Source organism: Mus caroli, unplaced genomic scaffold (assembly GCF_978045245.1).
Source record: "Mus caroli unplaced genomic scaffold, Mus_caroli_1 scaffold_14, whole genome shotgun sequence".
Taxonomy (NCBI): domain Eukaryota; kingdom Metazoa; phylum Chordata; class Mammalia; order Rodentia; family Muridae; genus Mus; species Mus caroli.
The window spans coordinates 100,132,987-100,144,423 of NW_028227269.1; positions in this window are offsets into that span (position 1 = coordinate 100,132,987).

An 11,437-nucleotide genomic window follows, 5' to 3' on the forward strand; every position below is an offset into this window, starting at 1 on the left:
GTCAGGACCAAGTTCACTGTATTGAATGTGGAGATGTTCTTTTATTAAACAGTCATTTTTCAGTCTTAGCAGTTTGGAGTGGGAGGAGTAATGTGCCCCTGGACAAATGCTTCCTTTGTAAGTCCAGTTACGTAACTGATGCGGGCAACCTGGATCATTGTTACTGGAACTTGTTCTTACCTGTGGGGAAAATGGGTTTTATGAGCATAATTATTTCCATTTTACAGACCTGACTTGTTTAATGGGAATCATTTTCTTTTTTTGCAAAAGACAAACAAAAAAAAAACCCAGGCCCCTAACCTATAGTACCTCTCACTGAGTATTTTGTTTGCTGTGTTAAGTACTTTACATGTAGTGCCTTGGTCTTCACAGTCGTGGGCAGTATAAGGAACTTACTGTCCCCATTTACAAACGAGGAAACTGGGGCTTATAGTCTGTCATTGATTGCCCTTGAGTTCTTACATATGATAGCTATTACAGTATATGACGGTCTTTAGAAATAGTTTTTAAAGTTATGTTTGTGTGTGTCACAAATGTGTGTGTTGGAGGTCAGAGGACAGTCCGAGGAAAGTTGCTACTCTCCTTCTACCACACAGCTCCCAGGAACTGAACTCAAGCCTGAGACACCTTAATGACCCCAAGAGTGTGTAATAGTGTTTTGTTTTGTTTTGTTTTGTTTTGTTTTGTTTTGTTTTGTTTTGTTTTGTTTTGTTTGGGGCAGAGTCTCACTGTATAGTCCTTGTTGACCTGGTCCTGGATAGGTAGGTCAGGCTGGCCTCAGACCCAGAGGAGTGCTGAGATTAAAGGTGTGTGCCACCATGTCCAGCCCAGTGGATAGTTTTGATGTGCTATCAGAACTCTTGGAGTTTGAGCCACTTATTAAGGACCAAAGAACCTTCCTGACAATCATTTCATTGTCTCTAAGGATCAAGGCAGCAGGCCTGACAGTCTTTCATGGTACTAGAAAAAGAATGGGTCAGCTACAGCTTGCACCCTTCCCTACATGGCGTCTTTTACCATCTACAGCTAATACTAAAACTAGCTATGGAGAGTTCTCCATGAGGATATGAGTAGCTATTATCAAAAGGTAGAATAGCATGCTGTGAGGAGCACAAATATCTATTCCATGGGCATACGCTTTCATAGTGAAGGCTCAAGGCTCAAAGGACCTCAAAAGCTACCGCTATCAGTTTGTGGACTGGACCAGTGACTTTCCTAACTCTTCAAGTCAGTGAGGCTCAGTGGTGTGACCCATCCAAAGCCCTCAGTATATGCAGGGGGAGCATCTCAGCTCATGTTTGTGGTTAAATGCCGTGCCCACAGGCCTTGCCTCCTGGTTCTAAGGCTAGGTGTTAGCTCCGTTTCCAAATTTAAAAGAACTTGCTCTGAGGAGTCTAAATGGCTTTTCAAAGTCACTCGGCTGATTACTGGTGAGCTGGAGCTTTTAACATGCCACTTTGCCTACAAAAAAGCACTCTTAACATTTATCCGTTCAGCTTTTAGACAAGAACCCTCTAAAATAACTTCCAATTGTATTGCTCACAATGTCTTCTAAACAACAGGGGGAATGCTGCCATGTGGTCTAATAGAGGTCTAACACATTTAATGTAGCAAGCTTTCTAGTTTGATCAATGAGATAATGCATTCACTTTAAAGTTACTGAATATTCTCTCGACTGCTGGTTTTATGCTCTTTTCCACAGAATAAGAGAAAACAGCCTTCCATTGTTCAAAAATAAGCAAACCCATGGGCTGCATGAGAGTCTTAAAACATATTTATTCAGGAATGCTTCTATGGGGTCTTTAAAAAGCCCCCTGGTGATTTCTCATAAAATCTTTATGGCTAAGTGAGAGAGATGCTCTGGTTTGAAGTCAACCAGTGGGCTTAACCAGTGGGCTTCAGGTCCTCTCTCCGCTGTTTCCAAAGGCTGCTCATTGGTGGATCTGTGCTAATCTGAATTTGCAGGTTCTGTCTTCATCTTACCTCTCTTGACATTTTTATAAATCCTGGTTGAAGAGATTGATGACAAGTTCGGAAACTTGGCAAATGACCTGCCACTGGAAGAAATAGCCCTTTTGTGAGACACCTGATTCTTGACAAGTTTGGGCAATAGGCTAAATCTACGAAAATGAAATGTCACCCATCTTTCTAAATCAGTGGCACAAGTATATAATGTAGAGTTAAAGGTTAGACTTCTAGACTTTATAGAAGAAGCATTTACTGAGGCTAAATGTTAAGCATCAACATGGCTGCCAAAAGGAAGGAAGGAAGGAAGGAAGGAGAGAGAGAGAGAGAGAGAGAGAGAGAGAGAGAGAGAAGGAGGCTGTAGGGCTATACTGCTAACAGACCAATGGACTCCGATTACTAGTAGACTTTATAATAAGGTTAGGCCGATCCTACTTCCTTTTACTAGTAAGACTCCATTGAGAGCTCTATCAGTAAACGTTATCCCGTCTAACCTTTTACTTTCACCTCAGATAAGTTGTAAAGGCTCATATAGAAAATTTTAGGTACAAGAAAACTTGACTAGAAATGTCCTATACTAGATACAGTATTTTTATCATTTGGCCAATAACTAACTTTTTTCAAAAAATGAAATACTACTACTGTACACACACACACACACACACACACACACACACACACACATATATATCCCTTAATGGGGGTCTTCCTATATTTATAGACAAATACTTCATGAAATGCCTTTATTAATTTTTTCCCTAATCACTGGATAAGGTTTCCAATTTTTTTCTCTGTAATTGGAAATACAGACATGCATCAAGTCAGGCAGCGTGGTAAAATCTAATACTAGCAAACAATTTCAAATAGCTCAAGAACAACTTTTTAAGAACATTAATCACCACATAATTAAAGGTGGCACACACCTTTAATCCCAGCACTCGGGAGGCAGAGGCAGGCGGATTTCTGAGTCTGAGGCCAGCCTGGTCTACAAAGTGAGTTCCAGGACAGCCAGGGCTACACAGAGAAACCCTGTCTCGAGAAACCAACCAACCAACAAACAAAAAACAAAACAAAAAAACCATTAATCACTGATGTAGGTGCAGAGGAGAGAAGCTAGCATATTGAAGGATCTGAAAACCATAGCCAATAGGAACTAAAGATTGTCAGGTTAGATGTGCAGGAGGACTCATCTGAGAGAGACACCATCCTTCAAAGATGCAGGCCTCTAAGAAGCTGACGGTCAGGTAAGCTTCAGTGTCCTTTATCCTCTAGTAGTGTCTTTCATTTTTGAGTAGTAGACTGGAGAAGATAAAAGTCTTCAACATTTATCAGCAAAATGAGAGGCCTGTAGATCAGTGATAAAGAACTTACCTTGCAGGTGAAAGTCCTCAGTTTGACCCCCAGCATTAAAAACAAAAACAAAAACTGGGCTGGGAGTTGGACCAGAGGGTACACCACTTGCTGTGCAAGCGTGAGGCCCCGAGTAAAGATCCCAGGACTTGCATTAAAAGGATGTGGTAATGTATGTCTGTATTCTGGAGGTCCTGCAGTGAAATGGGAGCCCGCAGTCAGGAAACAGATCAAAGAGCCCAGGTTGGCCTGCACGGCTCTGGAGTGAGGGAAAGCAGAAAGGCAGTTGTAGGGAGCAAGAGAACTAAGTGAGGGTGTGGGCAGAGACTCAGCCCTCTCCCGAGGGAGAGCTAGCTCCATCCTTAGAGCCAGAAGTGTATCTCATCCTCTGAGAAAACTCTGGAGTTTGACAGCACCAAGCCTGAGGCTGTGGATGGGTCAAATTCAAGAGCCACCTATTAATCTTTTCCTGCTCTTGAGAGCTCAAGAATGCCGAGAGTTTCCAGGGACGTACATGATAGCCACGGCTGCATCCCTCCACCAGAGTGATTCATCCTCAGAGGTCTTGAGTGCACAAAGACAAATGCTCTGTCTAGATGAATCTCTGTTGGTGGTGTTGCTCCCTGTGTTTTTGATAATCAAGCATGAAAAGTATCACATGAACAGACACAGCTGGTTGTAGCTCTTCTGATTGCTGACCAAGAGGATTTCATGGGACTGGAGAGTCTTGGCTCAGTGATTAAGAGCAATGCTTTTCCAGAGGACCTGGGTTCAAATGTCAAGATTTAACAAGCAGGATTATGTGGCATTCAAAAGTATCTGTGTGCCCACGGGTGATCACCAGAGAGGAGAGGCAGAGTAAAAAATGGGAGGGGAGATCTTTGGTAACTACACATCAGACAGGGAATATGTCTGAGGTATGTAAAGAACTACAAAACTAACATACCAAAGAAACAAAGCAATCACTAAATGACACAATGGACTGAACATAAAGGCCTCAAAAGAAGTTAAAAAAGTCGAGGCTCCCAGAGATTGAACCACCAACCAAGGAGTCGGCATAAGCTGGACCTCCCCTACCCATCCATCCACCCCGGCATATATGTAGCGGCCGTGCAGCTTGTTCTTCATGCGGATTCCCCAACAACTGGAGGCAGGGCTGTCTCTGACTCTGCTCCCTGCCTGTGGATCCTTTTCTCCTAACTAGGCTGCCTTGTTTGGCTTCAGTGGGAGAGGAAGTGCCTAGTCCTGCAGAGATTTGGTGTGCTGCTGGTAAGGGTTGGTACCTGGGGTGGGGGTGGGGGCTCCCCCTTCTCGGAGGAGAGGAGTAGGGGGTAAGGGAGGTTCTGTGAGGGGGTCAGAGGAGAGGCAGGGGTTGCAATCAGGATGTAAAGTGAATAAATGAATAAATTAATGGAGATAGTTAAAAAAGTCAAATGAAAATAAAAAAGTCACATGAAAATTGTCCAATATTCTTAGCATGCCAGTTGTCTTATTTCTGCGACAAAACACCTGACAGAAACAAGAGAGGGTTTCTCAAGGCTCGTGGCTCGAGGGCCCAGTCCACCACAGCAGGGTGGTTTGCTGATCTCATTACATCTGCAGTCAGAAAACCAAAGGCCAAATTACTTGAGCTCAAATCACTTTCTTTTGATTCTACCTGGCACCCCAGAGTGCAGAATAGGTGTGTTTTCTCACCTCAGTGAACATGACCCAGATAATTCCTACAGACATAGCCGAAGATTTGTTCTCTATGGAGATTCTAAATAACACTAAGTAGACAATCGAGATCAATGGCTGCACTTAGTCATCAGGGAAATGCTGATTAAAACGGCTTTGAGATTCCATACCACCTATTCAGAATGGCTGTTTTCAAGGAAACGAAAGACAACTGGAAGAGGAACTCTGACGCTCCTATTCACTGCTGTCGGGAGTAGAAATAGGTACAGCCTCCGTGGAAGTCAATATGGAGGAAACCCAACCAACCAACCAAAGAGCCAAAAGACAAGAACCTACCATATGACCCAGCTCTGCTATTCTCAAGGATACTCCTGAAAGACTCTAAGTCAGCACACCACAGAGATATTTACACATCCATGTTTATTGCTGTACCATTCACAATAGTCAGAAAATAGAATGAACTTAGATGCCCACCAGGAGATGAAAGGATAAAGACAATGTGGTCATGTACACGATGGAATCTTATGGTGTAAAGGAAAATGAAATCATGACATTCACGGGAAAATGGATGGGCTCAGAGATCATTATGCCGCATGAAATATTCAAACACACAAAAGATTCTTGTATATGTGTAATCTGGGGCTGTGTGTTGTGTGTGTGTTGTGTGGGGGAGGTCATGAAGACCAGAAAGGGGATCACAAAATAGGAGGAGAGAGGTGAGAAAGGTCATAAAAAATATATATATAATAAGAAAACAAAAGATGGGTCAGTAAGATGGCTTAGAGGATATAAGCACTGGCTGCCAAGCCTGACAACCTGAGTTCAAATCCTGGGGCCCAAATGGTGAAAGGAGATACTTGACTCCTGAAGCTCTTCCTCTGGTCTCCACATGCACATCATCTCATGTGAGGCTGCACATACATGTACAAAATAAAAACATTTAGTATAATAAAAACGTTTTTTAAAAGGAAGACGGGAACTATCTGGGGATAAGAAGGGAATAAGTCATGGGTGCAAAGGGCACTGGGGAAGAAAATGAATGTAAACAAAGCATAAAGACACGAATACAAAGACACCATGATGAAACCCCATTAATTTGTATGCTAAGCCAAATAGACGTTAAAGGGTTGGAGTGAAAAGTTCTCTTCTAGCCAGCTTGATGGCTCGGTCGATAGAGGTGCTTCCCATCCAAGCCTGATGACCTATGTTCAACCCCTGAGACCCACATCAAAGTGGAAGGAGAAACGTGAACCTGCGAAGCTGTCTTTGGACATTCACACACAAGCTATGGCTTGCTCGTGCCTACATACACATCACACCATACACAGTAATAAACACAAAATATGTTTTCAAAAACTTGAAATAAAAAAAAATGTTATGGGCGGGAGGGGGGATCCATTACAGCAATTGCAAACCCACCCAGGCACCAGCCTTGAGTAAACATCCTGTTACTTTTATTTCCTGAGACACAAGGCCAATATGAATGTTAGCGAGCCCCAGTACTCTGAAAGGATGAACTTCTGTTGAAAATCCTACAAAAACCAATGATGAACACCAAACAAACTAAACCATAATGACAGTGCATACATAATGACAGTGCACACATAGTGACAATGCACACCCATGTTCTATTTCGTATACTGGGTCCAGTGTTTGCATCCAGTCAATAGAGAGCTGGGATTGAAACATTTACCACGTGCCCCACACCTGCCATGAATTACTTTGATTCAATCCTCTGGCCTCCCTTGCCAGGTCTAACAGGTTATCCTACCGTACAGGTCTAATGGGCCATACTTCTGTACAGAAGTGAAGACTCAGGCTCAAATTTCTCTGGGTGCCAATCACTAAGAAATAAAAAACACAATCAGGATATGAATCAGATTTTTGAGCACTCCCAAGTGCACACTTACTCCAAAGTAGATTAAATATTTAAAGGGGGATAAGGGAGGGAAAGGGTGAGAGATGGGGGAGAGGGGTGTGAACAAAACTAAGGATGCCTAAAAAAGGCCTATGGAAATCCACTTCTTTATTAGCTGATTTAAAAATATAATTTAAAAAGGGAGTTTGAAAAGAAGTACCCTTCATGGATACACAATGCTTCTTCCAGAAGAGATGGGTTAGTAAATGAAAATCTCTGTGAGGCATCAGACACTTTCTTAGAAGTTATTGGCAGGGAGACACCAGAGGACTCAACACAGGTTTGAGTCATTGCTCTTGGTCAGGACCTATCGATCCTATTGATGGAGACACCACACATTTTGCTTACAAGACAAAGAAATTTGTCTCGAACTGACCAGGAACCTCTCCTTGTTGGCTGACTTTCATGGCAGTAGATGCTATTTAGTTTGTTGGGAGAGAAAGACATCAATGGTCTTATTTAGTTCTGGATCCAATATTGACCTGCCAGGCAAGATCTGCCCACTGGTGTAATCGTGGCACAGCAGTGAAGGGAGTAACAAAAGGTTTCTTGGTTGGTTTTGAGGTCTACACCACAGGAGAGAATTCATACCTGGTGCTACCAGCCTGGTTAAACCTCCATGGCTGGGGAGGCCTCAGTGCTGGGGGGGAACCTGCTGTTGTGCTAAATGGTCACCTTGTTAAATTGCCTCTTAACTATGTCTATGCCAACGAAGCAGGTCTCCCCTCAACGTTGGTCAGAGAAGCTTCTCTTTGCAGCATACAGCAGTTAGTCCAGAGATTTGTAACCGGTCAGAACGCTGCTAATAAGTGACTCTGAGCACTCAGCCCTCAATGGGACATTTATACCAACCGTCCCTAATCCCCAAGGCTCAGGGAGAACACTTGAAGTGGGGATGGGAAGAATGTACAGGCTAGGTCATGAGAGGAGTGCTGTGAAATGCTGTAGTCTGGACAGGACACGGCTGCTATATTCATGAACTCACAGCAGTTATGGTCACCTGCCCAAGATCAAGCCAGTCAATATCCCAACCTGAATAAGTAAGGGCTCCTGAGGCCCCACCCCAATTGGAGCAATTGGCTGTTGGTGACTGCTAGGAGAGAGGGCGAGAGAGAGAGACAGAGACATAGACAGAGACAGAGTCAGAAAAAGGTGTTTTTATTGAGGGTTTTGGCCATGGGTGAGACACCAGTGCCCTGGTGAATTGCCCCATGCCCATGTGCATATGGGTTTCAGTAATTAGACTTAGAAAAATACAAATATATTAAAAACAGAAACGTCAGCTGGGCAGTGGTGGTGCACACCTTTAATCCCAGCATTGGGGAGGCAGAGGAAAGTGGATCTCTTAAGTTCAAGGCCAGTCTGGTCTACAGGGTAGGTTCTAGGACAGCCAGAGCTCAAAAAACAAAAAACAAACAAAAATCAACCCAAAACATCAAAAAAAAAAAAAAAAAAAAAGAGGAACCAAGACTGTTAAACTCCTCCTAATGTGGCAATAAGAGCTAGGCACATAAAAGATCAAGGCATGCCTACACTGTATAACAAAAACTTTATCTGAAAGAAAGAAAGAAAGAAAGAAAGAAAGAAAGAAAGAAAGAAAGAAAGAAAGGGAGGAAGAAATTAAGAAAGAAGGAAGGCTGGAAGGAAGGAAGGAAGAAAGAAAGAAAGAAAGAAAGAAAGAAAGAAAGAAAGAGAAAAAGTCGAGCTCTGGGGATGTAGCTTAGCAGTAAAGTATTTGCCTAGCATGTGTAAGAAGGTCCACAAGTGTCATTCCCAACACTGGAAAAGAAAGGAAGAAGGAAGAAGAGAGAGAAGAATGAAGGGAGAGAAGGAGGGAAGAAGGAAGAGAAGGAGGGAAGGAGGGAAGGAGAAACAAGGGAAGAAAGAAAATAGGCTGGCTCTGAGGTAGAAAGAGGGGAAGGCAGTATTATATAGCTGGAAGACAGGATTCAAATAGTTTTAAAACTCCATTTTCTGCCTTCAGAAAAAAGGAGCCTCCCAGTTTCTCTCCATTGGATAGAATCCCTGGGAGTCTGATTATTATTTCTGGGGCTTTCCTTGTTCCTCATCTTCATTATTCACAAAATATGCTTGCAGTACCATACTTGCTCACCTGTCCCACTGTGGGGACATTTTTCTCCTGCTGGCAGAGCTGCTCTAGGCTGGTATAACATTTCGAGATTCCCACCTCTGAAATACAGTAAGGAAAAGACTAATGTCAAATGCAAACCAGAAATCAATGGAAAACTTACCAGCTCTGCCAGGGCAGAGGTACCTGTGATGAGGGAGAGGCCTCGGACTCTCACCTCCATTTGCATCCTAAGTCTCTGACCAGGGAGGCAGGGAAGGGCTGAGGAGGGAAGCTGAAGACTGCGTTTGATCTCCCGGGCACTGTGCTAAGCCTTTTAGATGTTATGATCTGGCCACACGGTGTAATATTTAAACCTTCTATGACTGGGTGGTCCTATTCCTGATCTGAAGAAAATAATGTTTATGTAATACGATTTTATAATAAAATATCAGTAAAATTCGAGGCATGATGGTTGCATGGCTTTAATCCCAGCAGAAGAGATGGAGGCAGAGGCAGGTGGAACTCTGTGAGTCTGAGGCCAGCCTGGTCTAGACAGCAAGTTTCAGGACAGCCAGAATTGCATAGTAAGACTCTGCCTCAAAATGAAAACGAAGAAACCCCACAAACTATGTCAGTAAGACGCAGAGAAGAGAGCCAGGTCATTAAAGCTATCTGTGCAAATGGGTGAGGGAGTCTAGCCTCCGCCCCTACTGAAGATGACATTTTTTCCCAAGTACATGGTTTATGATGCTCACTGACTTTTGCTTTGGTCCCAGTGAATAACTACTTTAAGGAAACATGGATGTGGCATGAAAATCCTGACCTACTCTCCTTACTGGTGTACAGAGGTGTGGAAGAGGAGATTGAGGAGGTGAGGGGGAAAGAAAGGAGAAGGGTAAATGGTAAACTGGCTGCAGAGCCTGGCTACCCACCTGCACTGGCGTCCTCCGTTCCACCCTGGCATAAGAGACACTCTGTCTTTGAAAACATCACAGTGCCATCTCATCTATGCCCACTCCATTTCTGATATGAGATCCACTACCCTTTAAGAAGACCGGACCAGCTCAGATACTAGACATGGTTTCAGGAAGATGCTTGAAGAAGATGCCCACTCATTCTGGCAGAGGTAGCCAGGGTCTTGCCATCGCGGCATGCTGAGGGACAACAGATGAGTGTCTCTGCAGAGAGAACTGGCTGCAGATTTGGAAGGCTTGGTTGTCTCTGGGCCTCTCTGGGCTTTAGTGTATTTGCCCATCAGGTGGAAATGGGGCTGGGGTTAGACTGGATAATCAATAAGATCCCTATCTACACTCCAATTCTGCCATCCATGTCACATACACTGGGTTGCTGAGGACCTGCCATGTTTTAAATGCACCACCCTGGGAGCAGGTAATGAATGTAAGACCTGGCAGATGAAAGCCTTTCTGGGTCCCCACTGCTGCCATCCTCCACTTGGCCCTCCCTCTCCTCATTGCCAAGAGCACCCAGTGGTATAAACAAATACTGCATTAATTCAGCTCACTCTTCAGCCAAGAGGGAATGGAGCACAGAATTCTAGCACTTGCAAACAGCATTCCTTTGTGGGATCAATTTACTATCTGCCTCCCACAGACCTGAACTAGGGACACTCTTTGTTGTACAAATGGCCATCTCCTGGGGGTAATTTCATATTGAAACCACATTTTCTTTATAATAAATAGTTTTTATTAGTACTTTTCAATGGTGGTAAAACTAATGATTTCAACTTAACATCTAATCATTAGAAAGGGTAATTAGCTGGAGTCATTAAAAACTCAGCAGCTACAGATTTTTAAAAACTCATACAGGGCTTTGGAAAACATTAGTTTTCCCTTTTAAAAGTGTGTGTGTGAATGTGTGTGTGTGTGTGTGTGTGTGTGCCCACATTTGCACCACATTTGCATGTGGGGGTCAGTTCCAACTTTTGGAAGTCAGTTTTCTCCTTCCCCCATATATATCGCAGGGATCAAACTCAGGTTGACAGGTTTGGCGCCTTTACCCTCTGAGCCATCTTGCTTGCCCTAATTTCCCTTTAAACTCTCTCTCTCTCTCTTGTACAAAATAACCTAAGCAAGTGAGATCCTCCTTGGAATAAGAGGAGTTCTATAAAGAGCAATGGAGGCAATAAATCTTTAATGCTCTGACTAACCTAACTCCCTTTTCTCAGCCTGAAGTTGGGGCTGGAATCCAAAGAAGACATAAAAATGTAAGAGAATGAAATCCATGACGTCATCTATTGTTCCCCGTCTTCAGAAAGAACAAGGAAATGCAGAAGAGGAAGTTTTTTTTACAGTGAGGAGCTAGGCTAGAAAAGGACACTCTTGGAAGAGGTTATTGACAAAGCATAGTTTGGACTGGAGAGATGGCTCAGCAGTTGAGAGCACTAGCTGCTCTTCCAAAGGACATGGGTTCGATTCCCAGAGCCCATATGGCAGCTC